We start from the raw sequence: 23,944 nt of genomic DNA, 5'->3' as shown, positions 1-23,944 counted from the left end.
ACATCTAAAATTTGTTTCGGACTTGTTTTGCGAGTTATACGTGCAATATGGATGATTCACTCCTTTATGTTTCTCGAATACCAACCGGGTGACTCTTGGACCTAATTCAGAGAAATTGGAACTCTGGCAACAAGTCGTTTTAGCCATGCCTCCTCTTGCACCATGTCCTTTTAGACATGCTGCTTCTGACACGATGTTGCTCATCCCTCTCTAAAATAGATAATAAGCCGGTGGGGTAGTTCATTTAGATGCTTTATTACATAGAAATACATCAGGATAGATCGCAGCATCATAAAATATAAACAAACTAATTAACAGACAGACCCCCATACATACATACATGCATACATCTCAACAGCTTACTACAAAATGGCAGTCAGGCTCACACGTGCTCAGTATTTATACACTTGTGCAAGCCCTTGGATAGCTTCTTAAAGGTACATACACATTGATCTACAGTATGGATATGCAATTTCCTAATTTCTCTGTAGTCATCTTTGTGGATATGGGCATCTTGAGTCTATGTAGCAATAGTCTCATGTTTACTGACAACCACATAGTCCTTAAAGCAGCAGATAGTATGTGAGATGTGTACTTATACAATGGCACTGGAGGCTAAACTCTCACATACAAGTGCACATCAGGTTGGTGAAACTGTGCACACAACACCCACCTCACTAAGTACACAACGCACACATAGACTAATGTATGCCAGAGCACTTAAAACCAATTTTCCTAAACAACAGATTGTTTAGATCACCCATTGTCAAAGCTATGTCTAAGCAAGCCCAAAGGGACTCAGAAAAAAGCAGTACCTAACACCACACATACTGTCGCTCTGTGGAGCCCCAAACACTAAACCCATAAGACAAGCAAACACACTTCTGAGGACTCTCATCATGTCTAACCAGACTAAACAAGGAGAAGATAACTGCTAGTTGCATCTCTGGAGCCAGTATCCACCAAATCACACATGCACTGAAGTCATTACACCACAGGTACCAGTATGATTCCATTGTAGTTCATGTAGTTGTGAATGACCTGAGATGTACATCTTTGGACTATATATGGAGAGACATTATAGAGCTTTCATACCATGCATATGAGGTTGGTGTGAGCCTGGTATTGAAAGGCATATTACCATCACTGAGGATGGTTCCACAATGCGAGTAAAAAAATGATTGATTTCAACACCTGTCTTTCTGGTGTCATTCTAAGGGGATCCAGTGTTTGTCAGCTTGGGAGGATATGGTTAACAGACCACGTTGCTTTGCCAAGGATGGTCTGTACCTCTTCTGTCTAGACTTTTGCATACTGGCTAAAACTTTATCCACCCCCCATAGTGCCTCTTTTAGGCAATGCCAAATTGACAAACCTACCAACGTAGCAAAATCAACTCAGTTGAACTTCTAGGTGTTACTGCTCACACTTGAGAATATAGGCATCTGTGTAGTTAGAGACATGATTTAAAGCGGCAGAGAGTACCTCAGCAGTGCAAGGTTTCAGTGCCTTCCACACTCTTAGAGCAGTAACTGCACAGAAAAGAGCTAAAGGAGGAGGTGTCTCAGTATACATTAGTAACAAGCATACCTCTAGGGTGGTCAGACATGATGACATACTGGAGTTCCACAATGTGCAGATTACCATACACAGAATCCCATACCATATCCTGGCCAGCTGTAGGTCATCCTCCATGCCCCAAGAAGCTCAAAATGCATACTTGGACTTACTGGAGATACTTAACATCCAACCCAACACTGTATTCATGGGAAACTTCTGTTACCCTCTATAGACTGAATCCTACACAGCCTCAGATCTACAGGGCCAGAGATTTGTTGACTTCATAAGTAGAAACACCCATGACCAAATAGTGAATATGCCCACTAGAGGTGCCAACATACTGGACCTTGTGCTTACAAGTATGGGAGAATTCTGCATCCCCAATGTCTCGTTCTTCCTGGTAAGGTCTGACTGTAAAGCTGTCTCCTTCAAAATCAGAATCAACTCCATAATCCCATTAAAACCAGTAACAGTTAGGAGCTATTCCAGGGCAAAATGCCTTTCATTAAGCAATGCATTGTTAAAATTCAGTGTCCCTCCAAACCCTGAGAACACAGCAGCCTCCGCCTATGCTAAATTGCTCTCAGAAACCCTGTACAACCCAGGTCAATGGCTGCATAGAGTGTGCTGTATCTACAAGTATGCCAAGAACTAGTCCTAGAAACAAGCCATCCTGGTGGCATCCCAAATTAAGTAGAATGTACAACAAAAGGAAAGAAAATATGGCAAAAATCAGGAAAGGTAATTCCCATAAATATAGAAACTCTCATTAAAGTAAATAGGCAACTAAGAGGGTTTATTAGGTTAAGTAAAGTCAACTTTGAGGGTAGAATAGCCTACCAGGTAAAAGATAACCATAAGGCCGTATACAACTATGTCAGAAACCTCAAGGGCAGCACACAGCAATGTGCTGAACGGGTAGTTAATGGTGCCACATTCATTGAGCCTGGTGATATAGCAAACCTGTTGGAGGACAAATTCAGTTCCAGTTTTGCCCCCCTCACCCCTAACCATCCCCTCAAACATAACCCCTCTAGCTATAACTAGAGAAGGTTCCTGTCAGAAGAGCGAACGATTAAATTAGCGAACGCACTTATATCGAACTTTAAAATGCGAAACCTGAAAATTTCGAGGGCACGGAACATTGATTTTTTTCCCTGGGGAAAACAAATCGATGGGCCATTCTCCGGACTTTGCTGTTTTCTCCACTGTGGTGCAATCTTGGAATTGGTATATTTAAGCTATGTGTGTGTGTCTGTGTGTGTGTCTGTGTCTGTGTGTGCGCGCGCGTCTGTGTGTGTGCGTGTGAACTCTATTTTGCTTGTACAGTTTTTGGATCAGTGATCTGTTCCTTTGACATTTTAAGGTTTCGCGTTTTTTAAGTTCAATAAAAGAGCATTCGCTATTTTTAGCATTCGATCTTGTGATATAAATGCACTAGGGAGCATGTACTGGTTACACTTGCTTAAGCCAAGAACATGGCCTCAGTGGGCTCAGATAACATCCCAGGATGCCTCCTGAATAGTCTAAAATATGACTTATAAAGACCCCTGGAGTCATATAACTCAAGTCTTAAAACAGGCTTTGTGCTACATAAATGGAGGACTGTAACAGTCATAAGGGCGGACCTTCAACAAATCCTGGAAGCTACTGAGTTATTAGTCTGATTAGTCTTATTTGCAAAGTCATACAAAGAGTTTACCATGGAAATTATCAATAGGGACATAGGAAACCTCCAGACACTGGATCCATCCCAGTTTGACTTTGTCAAAGGAAGGTCATGCTTACTGAAACTGGTGGACTCATTTGAAAAAGTCACTAAGGCAATGGATGTTCTTGCTAAAGCATTTGATGCAATACCCCACTCAGGCATTGTCAACAGACGTATGAAACGAAGTATCAACCCCTTTATAACACGCTGGATAGCTAACTGGCTCACTGATAGGACCCAGGAGGTTAGAGTCAGTGAGACCACTTCCACAAAGAGACCACTCACCAGTGGAATCCCCCAGAGCTCTTTGCTAGGCCCATTCCTCTTTGACATTTACTTCTCAGATGTTAAAGCCAATGTCAAAGGCCTTTGGCTGTCCAAGTTCACAGAGGATTGTAAACTGGGAGCAGTCATTGAATCCCCCCAAGATGAGAACACCCTTCAGTAAGGTCTAATACAAACACTTGATGCCAAAGCCATGGCTTAAAACTCGATGCCAAAGCCATGGCTTAAAACTCGATGCCAAAGCCATGGCTTAAAACTCGATGCCAAAGCCATGGCTTAAAACTCGATGCCAAAGCCATGGCTTAAAACTCGATGCCAAAGCCATGGCTTAAAACTCGATGCCAAAGCCATGGCTTAAAACTCGATGCCAAAGCCATGGCTTAAAACTCGATGCCAAAGCCATGGCTTAAAACTCGATGCCAAAGCCATGGCTTAAAACTCGATGCCAAAGCCATGGCTTAAAACTCGATGCCAAAGCCATGGCTTAAACTCAATTCTGAGAAATGCATTGTAGTACCTTTTGGGAAGGCGACTACATCATCTGTAAAACTCCCTTAAAAGTTGATTCTCTAGTCTGAGATCTGGGAACTCTTGCAGATAGTAACCTAGCCTTCGACCAGTATGTGTTCAAGTTAGTAGGAAAATTCTTCAGTGTTGCTCAACTTGTAAGCAAGGACATGGCATCTATGTCTAAAGAGGTCATCATACCACTGTACTTGGCCCTCGTGAGACCCACTGTAGAGTATAATGCCCTTTTCAGTATGTACCTGACCAAATGCATGCAGCACCTGGAACATCCAAAGAGATTCCTTACAAAAAGAATGCAGGGAGTAAACACAATGTCCTACACTGAGTGCTTCAAAGCACTGTGTCTTTACTCAGTATCCTACAGACTTGTGAGAGGTGCTATTTGCCTGGCATACAGAGCATCCATGGACCCTGATTTGATGAACCTTTTGCACATCCACAAAACAAACAGCATCAGAACTACTAGATAAAAAGATACAAGTTTTGCTTGCAACATAATCCATGTAAAGCAAAGTTAGTTCTTCCCTATCCTGTTTTAAGCACAATGTGGACCAGTTGATCTGGCTTCTTATGACTTTAATGGACAGAGGCAGTCAGTAAATCACCACCTGTATAAGTCAAATTTTTGTGGGTCCTGTTTGGGTTGCACAGATAGGCTTATAAGGTCCCTAGTGGTCATTAGCCTAGTATACACCTCTGAACCTATGAAGAGCTTTTTCTTTTACAAAAGAGGAAAAGTGCTGCATGAGCTCTGCTTGTGACATAAACTGTAGCAACTGCTTGCTATAAATGTCACAAACCATTTTCCACAGTTTAAGGAGATTTCTTTTATTTGTTTGGTCCTCAAGTCAGAAGAGCTTTATAGAGGGAATGCCAGATAGGATATGACTCTAAGCGACAGAATAGTTAGCTACTCCTCTGCACAAGAAGTTATTTAACCATTTGGTAAATAGGCCATTTCAGGCAAGATGCTCATATCCAATCCAGATTCTGATGCCAGGAAATATCTTTCCCAGTTATTTATCTGTCCCTTTCCTGAGTCCAAGAAGGGCTTAAGGAAGCTGAAGCTCCTGGTCAAGAAAAAAAAAAAAAAACATTACAGACCTCCTGTTTGTAATATATGACATAAAGGATTCCTACTTCCAGACCTCTACAGGCATCAATGGCAGTGGCTCTTTTGCACTCCCTTGGCTCTGTTGCTAACAGTAGAGGATATTCAGGACGGTCAGGGAGCCATGGTGGAGTTTTTATTTCTGGCAGTGCATTTGCCTCCATGTCAGGAGGCTGATTTAGCAACAAAAGATGACGCTGTATGAGTCCAAGTGACAGCAACCGAGATCCACTAGCTGGTGGATATCAAACAGCTGGCTAGAGCTTTGGAGCTGTGTAGGTCGTCAGGAATGAGGTGCTGGTGACCATATCCCCTGGCACAAGAGAAAGATGGTCCTTAGCCTGTGCCACCTGATGCTGTGTGGTCCACTCCCATGTGCCAGTGTATTCGCTGGCATTGTTGTTGTGGCCAAACACTATCAAGATGTTGGTGCAAAGGACAATCTCATACTGTTGATCTGAGAAACTATATCAATGTCATCAGACATTTTTAAAAGATACTTCCTCAGCCATGGTATTCATTATCAATGGACTAAACCTAGCATTATGGAGAATTGAACTACCCTTCTTTCTCCTGCCAGCCTGGTTGATATGGGTCTCCGGAGGCAGTGTAGCAACTGCCTCATGCACAGACAACCCTCACTACTAAATCACTGTAGTACGGAGTGTGAGAGATGCATCTACACCAAGAAGCTGTAATCTCTGCTCTCTTGCTCACCAAACAATAACACTGAAGAGGTTGTCAGCTCACACACCACAGCTCTTACACAAAGCCCACATACTACAACTCATACACAAAGCTTGAACTCAACATATAGACCATCATACGCATAGGTACTCGCCAAAAATTTACCTAAACACCAGAGACCTCCTTATCAAAAGGTTGATACACCTGACACAGAACCCACAGCATTCAAGACGCATAACACCAATGTTTCACCAACTAGGCCCTGAAGGCGTAACACACCCAAACCTAATTTTGTTGTTATTGGAGATTCTATAGTGAGACATGCTGATATCCTGTTCACTAGGTTGGATAAGGAGAGTCATGATCAGCTCTCTGTCCAGTGCCAGGATTTGTCAGATCACACATGCACTCAAGTCACTCAACAAGAAGTGCTGTTATGACTCAGTCATAGTTCATGTTGTTGTGAACAACTTGAGATGTACCTCTCTGGACTATATGAAGAGAAACCTGATTGAGCTCTCTGAATGTGTCCCAGACAGGTGTGTCCCTAGCCTTGAGCAACATTTTACCCTAATCTTGAATGATGCCACAATATAAACAAAAATGATTGACTTTAATAATTGTCTTGGTTTCTGGTTTCATTCAAGGGGGAGCCAATTTCTGTCAGCTTGGGATGACATGGTTGATGTACCTCACTGCTTTGCCAGAGATGGTCTGTACCTGGCACCTCTGGGCTTTTGGCTGCTAGCTAAGACTCTTGCTTCACCCATAATGCCTTTTTAGACAAGGTCTCAAAAATAAAACTTCATATGTGAAAATATCCAGCACAAACAAAATAAGGGTTATGCTGCTGAATGCTAAGAGTTTAAACCAAAAGCTGCATGCTCTGGAAACATCCCTTTCCTTGTGTGATGTAAACATTTGTACAGTCACAGAAACCTGGTTCAAGGCCATAGAGAGTACCCCAGCTTTGCAAGGGTACAATGCCTTCCACACCTTCAGACCGCAAAATGAAAGTATGAAAACTAAAGGTGGTGGAGTATCTATGTATATTAAAGATAAATATTCCTTCAGACTGATTAGACGAGATAACTCTGGAGCTGCTCCAAGTTCAGATTACAGTGGGCAAGACCCCCCCCCTTCAAGTCATTGCTAGTTACAGGTCCCTCTTCATGAACCAAGCTGCTCATGGAGCTTATTTGGCTTTACTTGAGTCAATCAAAATGCAACCTAACACTCTTGTCATGGGGGATTTTAACTATCCTGCCATCAACTGGGAAACCTATATGAACCCTACCTTACTTGAACAAAAGTTCCTTGACTTTAACTCAAATGGCCTAGAACAAATTGTAGAAAATCCTACAAGGGGCTGAAATATACTTGACCTGGTTCTCACCAACATGAGAGACCATTGCACTGGCATAAATGTAGGACCCTCATTAGTAAAATCTGATCATAAGTCAGTCACGTTTGAAGTAACAATAATTCGAGAACCCATCTGAGGCGAAGCCAGATTAAAAAACTTCACCAAAGCCAACTGTACCCTCCTAGGGGTTGGCATAAATGATTTCCAAGCCCCAGTCCCCTCAGATGATCTTGGCAATTATACTAAAGTATACTCTGATGCCCTGTACCGACACTTATGCAAATGTATACCCCCGTCTGTGCCTGATAGGACCAAAGTAAGTGTGTCAAGAAAAAACAAGCCACCTGGTGGACATCTCGCGTAAATAAACTACACAAAAGGAGTACAAAACTACTGTCTAAGAATACCAAAGGGAGGTCCCAACACTGAAAAAGTACCCTCCTAAGCCTAAATAAACATTAGACAACTTATAAAATCATCTAAGGGCAACTTCGAGAAAAGTTTGGCAAACACAGATGAGGATAATCATAAGGCTTTCTTCAGCTACATCCATTGCCTAAAAGGTAGGACCCAGACATGTGCTGAACTAGTGACAAATGAAATCACACACACTGATCCTGCAAAAGATTGCTAACCTAATAGTGGACAGGTTTGGCAAAAATATCTCCCCTTTTTCCCCTCCAAACATATCACAAACCATATGTTAAACAGCTCCCTCGCACTATATATCTAAAGAACAGGTCATCAAAGCTCTAAGGCAAAAAACGCAGCTACTGTGGGTCCTGATGGCATCCCAGGTTAGTTTTCTAAACCAACTAAAACAGACATTAGCAACCCCCTTAGACACCCTATTTAACAGCCTGAATACAGGATTTGTCCCAGCTGAATGGAAAACCACAACTGTTATCCTCCTCTACAAGGGCGGCTTAGCAAAGATCCGGAGAATTATTGACTCATAAGCCTGACTAGTCTTATCTGCAAGGCCATGTAACCTATCACCATGGACTTCATAAAGATATAGGTGACCTCCAAACCCTTGATCCAACCCAGCTTGGCTTTGTAACGGGTCAATCATGCCTGCTAAAACTAGTAGACTTCTTCAAAAATGTGACCAAGGCCATAGATGAGGGCATATCTGTGCACACACTATATCTGGACTTGGCGAAGGCCTTTGATAATTCCCCATTCAGGCATTATTGACAAACTCACCCACCTAAATGTCAACCCCTTTTTTGTTCGGTGGGTGGCAAATTGGCTCGCTAACCATACACATGTCATCAAAGTGGGTGATTCCACCTCAACCAGCGGACCTGTCATCAGTGGGGTTCCACAAGGGTCAGTACTGAGCCCCCTTTTGTTTGGTATTTACTTCTTGGAAGTTCGGGCCAAAATGAAGTTCAGGCTGACCAGGTTTCCTGATGACTGCAAACTTGAAGCGATCGATTACTCCCCAAATGATGTCAGTGTATTCCAAGAGAGGCTTAACACAGACCAACGGTTGGTGCCAAAGCCATGGATTCAAACTAAATGCAAAAAAATGCATAGTCACCCCCTTCAGTAAAAGCAATGTCCCTGCAAACTATCAAATAAACAGTACCTTAAGTATGAATGCTGTAGTGAAGGATTTGGGCACAGAAGTAGACTGTGACCTAAACTTTGACCACCGTATGTCCATTGTAGCAAGAAAGGCATTCTGAGTTGCACATTTGCTTAACAACGGCATAACCTCAAGAGCAAAAGAGGTTGTAACTCCCCTATACTCAACCCGTATCAGGTCCATAATTGAGCATAACACCCCCCTTTGGTATGTATCGTACTAGGCACCTGCAGCAACTGGAGAGACCCCAGAGATTTTTAACTAAGATGACCCAGGGTCTTCAGCACATGACTTATACAGACAGACTGAAGTCTTTGTCACTGTACTCAGTAGCATATAGGCTGCTTAGGGAAGACTTTTGCCTGGCTAACAGAGCAATCTTTGACCCAACCTGATGAAGTTGCTGCACATCTGTAAGTCAAATGGGACTTCCCTCTTTGGACATGGGCAGTCATTACTAATAATAATGTTAGGCATTGACTAGACTTTTTCTCTTGAAATGTAATGGGTGTAATAGGCTAGGCTTAAAACGACCCTCTGGTCAATAGCCTAGTAACCTCCCATGAACATATGAACAACTGCTAGTACAGGCATCTTTCAGCTATCTAGTGAATCTTCCTAAAGGGTTGCTTCCAACATCAAAATTTTCCCTAAACCTGGCCTTTGCAACCAATTCCTTTCCCACAGTACTGGCTGTATCCTTAACTGCGGCAACCACCACTTACTTGGCAGTTCAGAGTCCAATCTGGTGAGGGGGAGCCATGATTATACAAGTACTGGTGCATCCTGTTGTGGTAACCATTCACTATATTTTACCAGCTCAGATGCCTCTGCAACCCCATGCACTCTGATGTAGCAGTCCACATAAGGTCAATGCCAAGAGGCAGTGGTTATAGCCCTTCTGCAATGTTGTCAGGGTCAACTGGTCACTAAAAGGCATTTCTGGTCAATCAGATCTCCACTAAAAGACCAGGCCAAATCAAGACGAAACATTTGGACTTTCCAGAAGAGTCCTTGCAACTACTGTTGCTAAGAGTGAGGGCTGTGTCACTCCTAGATCATCTGCAGAAGACCACAGGTTTGGAGAGATCCTCTGTTATATACAACTGTCACCATCTCCCCACCCCCAGAAAAGGTTACAGGAGGCATGCAGGTATAGCCATCAGGCCAACTTGGTAGTCCCTTCCTTGGTGATCATGCTGAAGGATGCCATGAGCATTGCTTGACAACCATTACGAAGTGCACAGGGTTTAACAGGGTGTTATTCCTTCAAGAGACTTGGCAGTCTAGAGCTGAACCCTCAAACCAGATCCCATCATGGTTGCAGCAGCTGTAGGAAGGACTCAAACCCTCCAGGGCCCAACCATCCATTAACCAGACAAGAAGTTTAGGGTAATGGGCAGACTAGGAAAGCTCAGTTTTACCTCTACTTCTATTTTCTGAGGGACTGCACAAACTAAATAATGCATACATCTAAGGACTTGGTAAATGAGGAAACAGGTTATGGTCCAAGCAACAGTGTTCTCTTCACTGATGAACTACATGATCAATGTGATGTCTAATATACTGAGGGTTCCAGGAGAGCTGGGGCTGCCAGCAAAGGCTGTGGGCATGTTTGGCTAAGGCAAACTGATTTTACAGAAGGCACAAAGGCAGCATTTATGGACTTCTGTTCACAGAACTTTTTTGTCAGGAAGTCAACACACATCCCAAGAGTATGAAAGAGCAAGGCAAAATTCTGATGGCTGTGTGAAAATTAGGTTTCAATGTCCTCCAAGGACAGTTACCAGAACTCAGAGGGATCGGCATCCAAGATGATTTTGGAGGTGACCTTAGGAGCTTCACCCTGGGTGAATGGAATGGGACCAGAGTGATGGTTATTTCAACAACTGCAATGTAGTAAAGGCTCACAGAATCATTGCCAGTCAGGGGACGCATCCAATTTATGCATGATCAGCAGCAATCCTGAGTCTTTCCCTGCCTGTTCCATTCTGGAGGCCGTTGGGGGCAGGCTGCTAAGTGGATGTTCTTCGTGTTTCACTGTTGCAGTCATTACATTTGGGTGTAATCTGCTGGCAGGTTGCCCTCAGTCAGCCTGATTAACAAAGTCTCTGGTTCTGCGTCGGTTGCTGTCCCTTCTTCCATGACGTCAGGTAATCAGGGGTATAAAACATGCAGCCGACGCCATTACATCAGTCTTTCTTGCCACGCGGTGCCCGAAGCAGAAGCAGTTCGCAAGTACCAGTCGGCCGACTCCTGAAATTTTCATTTTCGAATTTCAGAACCGAAGTCTTCAACTAAAAGCTAAGTACCCCGTTGGGGAAGCTTTTTCTTGCTTCTTCCGATGTCAGTAAAAGTTAGTAATTGCATTATTACTTGTGGGACACAAATACCTCATAAGGATTTTCATTTGTACTGTATTCCTTGCCTAGGCCCAGACCACGACGTACCTTGCTGTCGGTTTTGTGCTTTATTTAATCAGCGCACTATCCATCGTCTGTACATTTTTGCTTCGAAATATTTCGGTTCTCATTTTAATTATCCAGAAATGACGTCGGTTAGCCATCCGATGACCGGAATACAGAAAGAACGTGAAGAAAAAGACAGCGACAGGCCATTGAGGTCCAAAACTGCCGACGACGCTTCTCCTAAGCCAGTCGTCAGTTTGCCGGTACTCAAGCGCTTGCGCAGCCCCTGATACCCGCTACTTCTGAGTCGCAGGCCTCTACTGGGACCCATTCGGAGTCTGGTATGCCATGATATGCTTCACCTATGGAACCTGCGTATGTCTCTACCTTAGATGTGTCCAGAGCCGCTGTGCAGGTACCAGCTTCTGAGGGTGTATTCAAGCCTACAGACTTGCATATTAAACCGACTCCACCTCCAATATTAAGGTCTAAACCTCGATCTGTGTCTGAAAAACCGATGCTCAGGCCACTTGTTCAGGCTCCTTTGCCTAAAAAACAAATGATCAAAATGGCTTAAGATTTAATTACTCTAATCAGGGGTAGTCAAACTGCACCCCCCCCTCTAAAAAGCCTAGGGCTGAACTTGACTATGAAACTTCTGAACAGGACTCTGTTTCTTCTGATTCTTCTAATGACCTAGATTTGTCCATGCCTACTTATGAGGACTCTGATGCAGAAGATTCCATCTCCTCTGCTTCTTCCCCTGAAGATTTTTCTTTTGAGGAAACTTTACATACCTTAAGGGAGCATTTCCAATGGGAAAGCCAGGATTTCTCTGAATCCAAAAATAGGCTTAGGGATTTCCTTCTTTTTCCTCAGCATAGGCCTTTGGCTGTACCTCCTGTATTAGACGTTGTTGATATGTTTTCCGAATCCAGTATGGCCCTTGATTCCTTGCCTCTGGCCCCTAGTAAACCAGATAGGTACTACAGGGTTCCTGAGTCCCACAAATTCCTTTTCAAAAATCCTGTTGTGGATCCTGAAACCATTTCTCAGGGGCCCAAGGGCATTAAGGCTTCTACTGCTAAAAATCCTACCCATTCTGATAGAGACTCCAGGGCGCTGGATAGATGGGTAAAAAGGTTTATACTTCTGCAACCTTGGCAATCAGGGCTTTAAACTGTCAATTCCATATGCTAAAATATCAACAGCATACCATGGGACTGCTTAAACAGAAAATGATATTGATTTCTGACTGTGTGGAAAATAAAGATTTACAGGATTTACTGCATTCAGCTGAACAAGTTGGAAAACATACTTTGCAATGTGGTTTTGATTTTTGAGGTCTCTTGCAGGGCTGCTGTTACTGGTTCTGTGCTTAGAAGGCATGCTTGGCTTAAGGAGCAATCTCTGCCTGATCATGTTAAAGCAAAACTGTTGGATGCTCCTTTGCAGCAGGACCACCTGTTTGGCAATAAGGCTGAAGAAGTTCTAAAAAAAAAAAAAAGGAAGATAAAGCTAAATCTATGCAGACTGTGAAAGATTTCTTACAAGTACAACCTCATAGATTTAGTAGGCAATGGCCTACTAAGAACTGGTCCTTTCCAGCTCCTTCCAGAACCACTCAAGCCAAACCAAGGCATTCCAAAAGCACCAGGTTTCAGTCCCAAGGGACTTTCAGAACTAAGCAATGGGGTACTTCCACTTCCAAATCTGGAAATAACAAGACTCCACCCTATGGTAAACAGTCTCAATGACTTTCCTTTAAAAGTACCAAACACTTACCTTTTAGCCGCCCCTTTGGGGGGGGGGGGGGAATTGGCTCTTCATGCAAAAAACTGGCAACTTATAACCCAGGACAAATGGGTTTTAAATATAGTGTCCCAGGGATACAGCTTTCATTTCCACACATTGCCAACTCCAAACGGGTGGCCAGACCTGCCCCCAAATCAGTGGACAGAGGCTCAGAAACGTACTTTCCCTCCTAAACATGGGGGCTATTCAGCTAGTACCAAAAGAGGAAAAGGGACAAGGTTTCTATTTCAGATTTTTCCTGGTACCTAGAAAAGACAAATCATGGTGTCCAATTCTGGACCTGTCTACTCTAAACACCTTTGTGGACATTCCAAAATTCAAGATGCTGACTCTTCACCAGTTACTTCCTATGCTAGGCAAGGATGCCTGGTTGGCAAGCCTAGATTTAAAAGAGGCTTACCTGCATATCCCAATTAGGGAATCTTGCAGAAAATACCTACACTTCAAAGCAGGCTACTTGCATTATCAGTTCTCTGCACTGCCCTTTGGCTTGTCTACTGTGCCCAGGGTATTCACAAACTGCCTGGCTCCAGTATTTGCATTTTGCAGGCAAAGAAATATTCAAATATATCCATACCTGGATGATTGTCTAATGAAGGTAGAAAACCAGGTCATTCTTCTTAAACATCTGGTGTTTGTAAAAAGAGTTCTAACTTGTCTAGGGTACACCATAAACAAAAAGAAATCACAACTGGTACCCTCTCAAAAAATTACATTCCTGGGTGCAAACTTGAATACAACTGCCCAGATGGCTTTCCTTGTGCCGGAAAAGCAAACTCATTTGGGGACTTGCTTCAAACAGGTGGCCACAAAAACCCTGCTATCTACAAGACAAATACTGCAAGCCTTGGTGTTCATGGCCTCCTGCATTCTTCTAATTCCATATGCAAGACTGCATATGAGGAAACTTCAGTGGTACTTAAAAAGTTTATGGAGTCAACATTGTCACAGCCTGGAAGCAATGATTCCTTTCATACCTTGCCTGTGCCTAGAGTTCCTATGGTGGGCAGAGGCCTGCCACCAAAACAAGGGACTGCCATTCACACCACCCCCTGCCACCCAAACCCTAACTACAGACGCATCAGACTATGCATGGGGGGGGGGGCTCATCTGGCAGGAAAGTGCATTCAGGGCGAATGGAGCCTAAATCAAATGCACCTTCATATCAATCAAAAGGAAATGCTGGCTGTACAGAATGCTCTGACAGCCTTCAAGGACTTCCTTCAACCAGGGCAACTAATGGTAAAGACTGACAACATCATGGTTATGTGGTACATAAACAAGCAGGGGGGTACACATTCCTACCCCCTCTGCAGACTAGCCATGGGATTGTGGAACACGGCCTTGAGCTACCAAGTACAACTACAAGCTCAATTCCTGCCAGGACAGCTGAATACTCTGGCAGGCGAACTAAGCAGAAATTTCATGGACTCACACGAATGGAAACTGGAACCATGGACCTTCAACATGTTGACATGCAAATGTGGGAGCCCAGACATAGATCTTTTTGCCTCACCCCAGAACTACCAGTTGGACAAATTTTGCACAAGAACACCTCCCAAAAAAAGCCTGGAAAGTGGATGCTCTGTCCTTCAGCTGGAAAAACCTATCAGTCTATGCCTTTCCTCCTGTGCCTCTGCTCTCCAAAGTTCTTCCAAAAGTCAAACAGGACACCCAAAACATGATTTTGATTGCTCCAGACTAGCCTTGCCAACACTGGTACCCGCTCCTGCGCAGTGTGCCATGAATTCCTCCATGGCATCTGCCTCAGACACCTTGCTTACTGTCTCAGCAGGAGAACCAAATTCTCCACCCTCAGCTCCAAACATTGAATCTTGCAGCTTGGCTTATCATTTAAATTCCCCCTTAGCATCCCTCAGCAAACCTGTGAGGGATATCATTTTGGAGGCGAGAAGACCTAGTACTAGAAAATCATGCCGACAAATGGAAAAGATTCTGTGCCTGGAATCAATCTCAAGGGATGAGCACAGCAGCACCCAATTTATCTCAGATTTTGCAATACTTAACTGAGATGCTTCACAAGGGCCTGTCTTTTTCTTCCATAAAAATCCATGCCTCAGCCATTTCAGCTCATTGCAACAGAGAACCCCTCCCCTCTTCTCTCATCCTCTGCAAAAGCAGTATTTCAGAGGGGTCAAAAACTTGAGGCCTCCCAGGAGAGCCCCAACCCCTGCCTGGGACCTTAACTTTGTATTGGAGAAACCCACTCTACCTCCTTTCGAGCCAGCTGCTTCTGCAGATTTAAAATTTCATTCCTGGAAAACAGCCTTCCTTTTAGCAATCACTTCATCTAGAAGGATATCTGAATTACAGGTCCTTATGGCAGTGGAGCCTTTCATCATCTTTAATGAAGACAGGGTGTCACTCAGGACAAATCAATCCTTCATGCCCAAGGTGATATCCACTGTGGGTCTTAATCAGTCCATTCATTTGCCAACTTTATTTCCCAATCCACAGAACAAGGGGGAGCGGATTCTGCATTTATTGGATGTACACAGATTCTACTTGGACAGGACTAAATCTCGAAGAAAATCTGAACGGCTGCTGGTAGCATTTGCTGCAGGGGCAGAGAGGAAGCTATTTCAAAACAAACCATTTCTAAATGGATAAGGCATTGTATTCATTTCTGCTGTAAGCACCATGGAAAACCTATCCCCCGGGGGATCAGATCTCATTCCACCAGGGCTGCATCTACTTCTACAGCCTTTCTCAGAGGTGTTCCTACCAGGGATAATCTCGAAGCTGCTACCTGGAGTTCAGTTCATACTTTTACCACACATCATCACCTACCAATTTTCTCTAAATCCAGAGCTGACTTTGCCACTGCTGTTTTGCAGGGCCTTATAGCTGGTCCTAATGCTGTATAAATCTATCTTCCCAACCATAGCTTTGGGAATCTACCCAAATGCAATGACTGCAACAGTGAAACATGAAGAATATAGTACAGTTGCGTACCCTTATCATAAATGTAGATGTTTTCGTGTATTCACTGTTGCAGTCCTAGTTACCCTCCCTCCAGCCCCCTGTTTTTCTCTTACTATACCTCTACTTTCCTTTGCTATGCTTAAAAGCCCTTTTGGTGTATTTGCTTTTGTTTGGAGGTATATTTTTGTGTTTTTAATTACTTATATATTTGGCTCCCCATTTGGGGGGCACCAGACAATTGGGGCAAGAAAAACTGATGTAATGGCGTCGGCTGCATGTTTTATACCCCTGACGACCTGACGTCATGGAAGAAGGGACAGCACCTGATGCAGGACCCAAGACTTTGTTAATCAGGCCGACTGAGGGAACCTGCCAGCAGATTACCCCCAAATGTGATGACTGCAACAGTGAATACACTCTAACATCTACATTTATGGTAAGTGTACACAATTTTACTTTTTACATTGCTTGGAAATGTGGGTCAAGGGTATAATGTCCATCACATATTGGATTCCCCTTTTGGAAATATGACCTACTCACCCCCCACCCTCATCAAACTAGCTCCCTCTCCGATATCTCACCTGACATAAAAAGGCAGGCAAGTAAGGCAAAAAGAGCCTTCCACGATGTCCTGATGCACAACATAGGTCAAGTACATTATTCCATCCTCTTTTTAGTGCCAGAAAGGCAGAGGACCTTCGAGCTGAACTGGTTTTTGCAGCCGAAATAAATTTCTGGTAAACAGAATTTGTAGGTGGTTTTGGTTCAGTCATTCCTCTAATGCCTATCACAAGTGTGGCTTCTTAGTTTATTTGGTTATAGTGTGGTGCCAGTAACACCAAAATTGTAGGTTCAGTTCCTGTGCATACCAGCTTTTAACATCCTCTTTGTTGCTGAACATATAAATTCACTGCCTTCTGTGCCTCAGCTTAGTTATGCTACTATAATTGATTTTATTGTTAAGCTTGAGTCTACTACATACTTATTCATTAGTCTGACATTTATTCATTAGTCTTGACATTCAGCTCAAATGTGTGTGCTTATTGTTTTATTAATTGATCACCTATTGTAATATCATGCTTATGGAACAAATCTGCATTTGTTGGCATTACATATTCTGGTGAAAATTGTTGCTTGTTGTTTTTGTGACAGTACTGAACCAAGGCTGCATAACAGATCTTGTAAATTGTTATTATATGTTGTTTGATTAGTTGCACTGGAATAGCTATCTGCATACATTTTTGTACCGTTTGATCTGATGTTGCCTTTTCCATCTGGATTTAACTTGGTTCCCAAGACTTCAGCTCATCAAACTGCACCTTCTGTACCCATAACCCCCAATGTTAGTAGAATTGCCTCAGATCTAGTTGGCCGTCATTTTGGAGAGCACCTTGGTAATTTGCTCCTTCTTTTATCCTTTTTTGCAAAAGGTTTTTGCTCCTCTACCTGTTTTTTTTCTAGTGTATTAGGATAGTGTTTATTGTTAGTAATAGGTTTTTAGTTTTAGTGTAGAGTTGTTTACTGTTAGTTACATAGTTAGGTTAGGTTGTTTTTTCTTGGCTTTTATGACTTGGTGTTCAAAACAGTTTTGTGTGTGTGTGTGTGTGTGTGTGTGTGTGTGTGTGTGTGTGTGTATGCATCTGTGTGTGTTTGTGTGTTTGTACTATGGAAAAAGGTTCTAAAAAAATGTGTCTTGCAATCATAAGCTTCCATCCTAGGGTGCTCATAACAGCCATGTTTACTGGCTCAGGACTGCTCATCTGAGTCCCCTTGTGTGATTTATGAAGACATCAGCTCTCAGTCAGTCAACAAGAGGAGGGCCATGCACATTCTCAAGTGTCTTCTTTCCTCAGGGTATTCCTCCTCAGCCTCCTCCGGTAAAGGTAATAAGTGTGTCATAAGTATTCCAAGGGTCCATATCCTTTTAAGGAAGACTGTAAGTGGTTGGCTCCAGCTAATTTTCTGGCTTCTGGTCAGCTGAATCCAAAAGTCCAAGACCTTCAGATCCTCCAGCGGTCTTGGCTCCGTTGTGGGCCCTAACATCTTGCAAGTGATCTCCTTCGGGGCTGATGTGTCAGAGTCCATCTCCCCCAGCTTCGCAGCCTCAGAGCTGATCTCCTTTGACTCCTCTGCCTCAGAGTCATTCTTCTTTGGCTACAATCTCTGGGAAGGCATCTTCACTGACTGTCATTGTCCCAAGTCCTTTTTTGTCTAGGGGTTCCTTCAGGGTAGACTTTCTCCCCTTTTCACCTTCAGCACCAAGTGAGTTTTCTTCGAGTCTTCCCCTTCACCTCCTCTGATCTGAGCTTCCCTGGCTGTGATCAACAGGCTGGAGTGATTACCCTATTGGCTGTCATTTAAGGCCCCATTGGGACCTCTTTGGTTAGGCCATTCCGGTCCATGACAAGTCTTAAGGTTTTGTATTTGTAGCAGCTGATACAGTCCTTCTTGCAGGATCAGATGGAGTTAGGCTTCATCCCTTCAGCACCAGGCCGTCATCCTGGTGCCTCAGCTCCTGTTGCTTTTCCTTCCCTGGGCCCTTCAGATCCAAGGTCTTCAGAGCTAGTCACCTTATATTCTTTAGGACTGGAGCTGACAGTCTGGCCAATATCTACTCTGGTCCTGGCCTGGTTTTCTTGACCCTAGCTGTGCTGGAGCCGCATGAACCATGATTGACAGGTTGAGGCAGGAGTCTATGGGTTGGGTTCAACGATTCCCATTTCTGGGTCATCCCTCTCTCTTGGGGATTCTGCCTTTGATAGCTCAGCCTCAGTTGCGGTGTTGGGCCAGGGTGAAATGGCTCCAGACTCAAGCGCATCCCAAATGTCTTCACAACTCAGAGTCAATGGGTCAGGTTCGGCTGTCTCCACCTCTGTGTTCATTGTGGAGAGCATGTACTGCCATCAGCAGAGGCGATAGTCCATCATGACTATCGCTTGCCCTTGCATAACACTGCTTGTGACTGCTCTTCATCTGGCTCCAGGACAGTCTCTGGTTGACCTCCAAACTGCCCTCCCATTACAGCAACATCCTCTTCTGTTTCCTTCTCCACGGTGGGAACTCTTGTGGAAGAGGGAGTGTAAGAGGAAACATCTGGACTCGCCCAAGTGGTCCCTCACTTAAGACACCTGCCTTGATGAAGGAAAAGGGTCCCCCAAATCCTCCCTGCAAAGACTCCTCTTGTGGTGATCTTTTGAAGCTGCTTTGCCAGGACGGGGGCTGGACTGCCGAAGACCTTTCTCCTGAGGAGTAACTATTTTTAGAAGCCATCAGAGTGGGCCCATCCATGTCATGGGTAGTTCTTACTCTGAGATGCACTTACTCATATAGTGTCTTGGAGGGCCTGGGAGGAACTTGATATGGTGGAACGAATCCCCAAGAAGCCTGACAAGATTCTCACCCCACTCAAGATTGGCTTCACTGGAGTAAGGGTACCACTATGTATGCTATCTTGGTGGTGGCAGCCATCAAAAAGGACATTTCTGAGGAGAGCTGTTCGGTCTGTCTGCTAAATAGAGAGCCTCTGGCATTGAACTGCATAGGGAAGTTCACTTACTCCTCAGCCACCTTTGCATTGAGGGCATTATATTATTTGTCTCATTTGACCAGGGATGGAGCAGTACATAGTGTCAGAAGTATCAAGAGCAGTAAAGACACAGCAGTCTGCAAAAGCTCAGAAGATTTTGGAGACTTAACTATTCCCTCTTTAAGCTATTTCCAGCTTTAAGCTGATGGTAAGTCCTAGGTGGCTGGCAGTGCCATTGCTGTGTGTCGCCATGCCTGGATGAGATTGTGTGATTTTGCAGACTGCTTTAAGGTGTCCTTTAACTCCCTTTTGATGGCTCATCTCTGTTTGGACCAAAAGTTGAAGACACTTTGACCAGAAGTGAGCTAGATGGAAAGACATTGTCTCCTGTTGGAGTTCGTTTTGCTACCCCCCCCCCCCCAACTGTCCTTTTCTTAGAACCAGAAGGGGGAACATTTCTTCAGGAAATCTCAGCAGTCATGAGTCTCGTTCTGAGAGGTTTTCATGCAGTGTGTGTGTGTGGGGGGATAACCACAATGGATGCTGCCCTCTTGGCAGGGGTGGTCCCCAGAGCCAGGGCTTCCATGGAGGTTTCTTCAGGAGGCCCTTTTAGCAACACTAAGGGGTTGCCTGGATACCTTGCTCTGAAGGCAGTCATGGGTTGAATAGCTCACTTCAGAGTCTTATCTATACACTACTCAATTCCATTTTTACAAGTCTCCTGTCTAACTCCAAAATGACTCCAGATGTTTCTTCTCGTCAGAGAAGAGCAGCAGCCATCAAAATTCAGAAGCTGCTAGCAACCAGAGTCATTCAAGAGGTTCCACCAGACCAATGAAAATCCAGGGTCTACTCAAGGTTCTTTTTGGTACCAAAAAAGAACAAGAACCTCAAGCCAGTTTTGAATTTGAGCAAGCTGAATCATGTTGTAAAGCAGACCAAGTTCCAAATGTTCACAGTGCAGTCAATCCTACTTCTGTTGATGAAGGTTGACTGGATATGCTCAGTCAATCTTGAGGATACTTACCATCATATAAGAATTGAATTCCGGCCAGTTATTATCAGTTTTCAAAATACTACACCACCATCCAATCTCCACTCACGAAATACAAAAACAACAATCCAAAAAGAGAAATCAACGCTGACAAAGAAAAAGATGATAAAATGGAACCATTTATTCCCCAAGTTCTGGTACCTCGGCTCTTCGCCTTCTGTGGAACAATTCAAAATCAAAACACCATCTCTTTATATATCCATGATGGCAATCATTATTCAATTAATTAGTCAAGCAAAAAAACAAATATCCATATTCTTAAAGTGCCATATATAAAAAAACAATCTATCAAATATAAATAACTATGAAAAGGAACGCATAGAGGTACATAGAAAACACTTTTGTATTTTCTTCCCCTTACAAATTCAAAAGTCTCATACAGAAAATATACCCCATACAAATCCTATAATCTAACTCTTATAAATACATTACTTTTTACAATAAATTTATGACTCTAAATAATGAATTAAATAACATTTCATAAAGTACATCTGATAAAACAATTCAAAACATTCTTCAGAGTCATTGAAAAGTAAATAAATTACAATACTCTAACCCATTCAATAAGTGATGTTACTATCTAAATTCATACCCCTAGGATATAACGTATGATAATTGACTATCATTCTGTATTCCAGCTTGTTCAATTCCTTTTTAAAATTGCCTAAAGAACCCCTTGGTCGTGCCAACACACTGAAAATAACCCCCTGTATAACAACATTGTGCATGGACATGAAATGGGAAGCCATCGGGCTGTCTATGTTATTTCTCCTAATGTCCCCTAAATGCTCTAAAATACGGACCTTCACCTTCCTCTTGGTCTGACCTATATACCAGAGTGGCCTAACACAGTCACATCTAATAACATAGATCACCCCTTGGGAGTGACAATCAAACCTTTCAAAGGCATAATAGCTTTTACCATTGATCTTTACACCATGTAAGTTTCTAACTCTATTGCACACTGAACATTGTCCACATTTGTGCATGCCTACATTGCTTCCATCCTTAGGGCAATCTAGTTTCTTAATGAGTAGCTCCTTCAAATTACTGTAGCTGCTGTTTGAAAAAGTGATGTGCCTGGGAAATAACCTACCAACCAGCACATCATCTATAACTATGTGCCAGAATTGCCTCATTTTTTTCCAACATTCCTGAAAAATTAGAGAACTTAGTTACAAAAAAATAACTTGTCAGTTTCATCTTGATGCTGGCGTTCCCTATTAAAACAATTCCAGCCTTGCTGACCTTTCCCACGCAATTTATGCTTAACCTTGGAAAGAGCCATCTCAGAATATCCTCTGGATAATAATCTCTCCTGTACTTCATTCAAAAACTTTTCACAAAATTGAGGTTCAGAGGTATTTCTAAAAATCCTCATAAATTCACCTTCTGGCAATGCCCTAATCAGATGAGAAGGATGCATACTACTGGCATGCAAAAAATTGTTTACAAAAGTGGGTTTTCTATAAGGTCTATATTGGACTCTGCCCTGCTCTCCAGTATAAAACTCAACATTCAGAAAAGCTATCTTTTTAGACTGACATTCCCAAACAAATTTCAGCCCATGTGTATTCTCATTAAGAACCTGCATAAACTCCAAAAACGACTGGCTGCCCCTACATATGAAAATGAGATAATCAATATATCGTTTATAAAAAATGACATTATTAACAAAATATGGGTTACGAAGCATAAATTCATTTTCAAATTCTCCCATATAGATGACTGCATAAGATGGGGCAAATGCTGCCCCCCATTGCGGTCCCCTTGACTTGCAGATAGAAATCTCCCTTCCACACAAAATAATTGTGTGAAACTAAATTCAAGAAGAGATAACAGAAAAGTAGTATGGGGACCTTCTCCCATAATCTTCTTCATGGCTTCCAAACCCCAACATTTACTAATGTTGGTGTACAAAAATAATACATCAGCCATAACCAAAAAATATTCTGTGCTTCACTTCATACCATGTAACGCTCGACAGACATCATTGGTATTCCTAACATGAGACTGTACCGAGATCAAGTATTTCTTAAGATGAAAATCCAGAAATTTGTTAGCTGTCTGTCTATATATATATATATATATATATATATATATATGATCCTACACCAGAAATGATGGGTCTCCCCGGTGGATTATTTACACATTAATGAATTTGTAAGGGGAAGAAAATACAAAAGTGTTTTCTATGTACTTCTATGCATTCCTTTTCATAGTTATTTATATTGGATTGTTTTTTTATATGTGGCACTTTAAGAATATGGGTATTTATTTTTTGATTGATTAATTGAATAATGATTGTCATCATGGATATATAAAGACATGGTGTTTGCCTTTGGAATTGTTCCACAGAAGGTGAATAGCTGAGGTACCAGAACTTGGGGAATAAATGGTTCCATTTTATCATCTTTTTCGTTGTCAGCGTTGATTTCTGTTTTTGGATTGTGGTTTTTGCCATCATTGCCAGTTCAGCACATTATCATTTGGACTCACCACTGCCCCAAGTATTCAAGTGTGTGGTAGTGGTAGAAGCTTGGCTGAGGTTGCAGGGGTTCCAGGTCTTTTCTTACCTAGACAATTGACTCCTAACAACCTCCCATGAGAGCATCCCTAATCAGGGCCAGGGATATCTTACTGCAGCTTTGTAGTTCCTTAGGGATCACAGTCAGGTTACCAAAAGGCCAAGCTTCTTCCAGTTCAGAATTGGAAATTATAGCATGCCATTTCGACACAGACTGCCTGATTGCCAAGCTTTCACAGTCCTGAATATTGAACATTTGGAATCTAGCAAAGCTCTTTAGTAGTGTACAGAAAGCCACTGGCATATCTTGTCCTCAGACTTTTGAGCCACATGGCAGCTGCCATATTGGCCTCAAACAGATGCCTTACACTGACTGTCTCAAAAAACTCCAACTGTACTCCGTAGCATATTGCCTACTCCGAGGTTATCTCTGCCTGACATATAAAGCTATGTCAGACCCAGAGCTGTTGGACATGCTACACCTAAAGAAATCCCAATCCCTCCAAGCTACATGGTCTAGGGACCACAAAACCTCATCACCACAATAAACAGGACATGCTGGAGGGATAGATTCCTGTCCCAGAGACTTCCCATACTCCGGAACAGGCTACCCATCTATATCAAGCAAAGTTCTTCATTAGCATTCTTCAAGAAAAATCTTGATGAGTGGATGGAAAATAGGAAATACACCCCGGGGATCACTTCTGTGTATCTGCTCGACAGTGGCACAGGAAAATAACTTTCTTGGGTGGCGTAAGCCAGGGAACCTTGTTGACTAGGCTTACGTAGGCCCTCGGGCCGGTAGCCTAGTACCTACCTATGA

At 43.0% G+C, this 23,944-nt stretch overlaps 1 protein-coding gene across 1 annotated transcript in view; it reads left to right on the top strand.

The window, feature by feature from the left end:
* LOC122791311 (ADP-dependent glucokinase-like) overlaps window positions 1-23,944 on the top strand; it is a 624,051-nt gene that overhangs the window by 304,449 nt on the left and 295,658 nt on the right. The gene's annotated exons all lie outside the window — the stretch shown is intronic.

The sequence above is a fragment of the Protopterus annectens genome, chromosome 1.part2 (genome assembly GCF_019279795.1).
Source record: "Protopterus annectens isolate FY-2018-M chromosome 1.part2, PAN1.0, whole genome shotgun sequence".
In the NCBI taxonomy this organism is placed as follows: Eukaryota; Metazoa; Chordata; order Ceratodontiformes; family Protopteridae; genus Protopterus; species Protopterus annectens.
The sequence above is the reverse complement of the archived record's forward strand: the minus strand, read 5'-3'. Positions and strand labels throughout refer to the sequence as shown.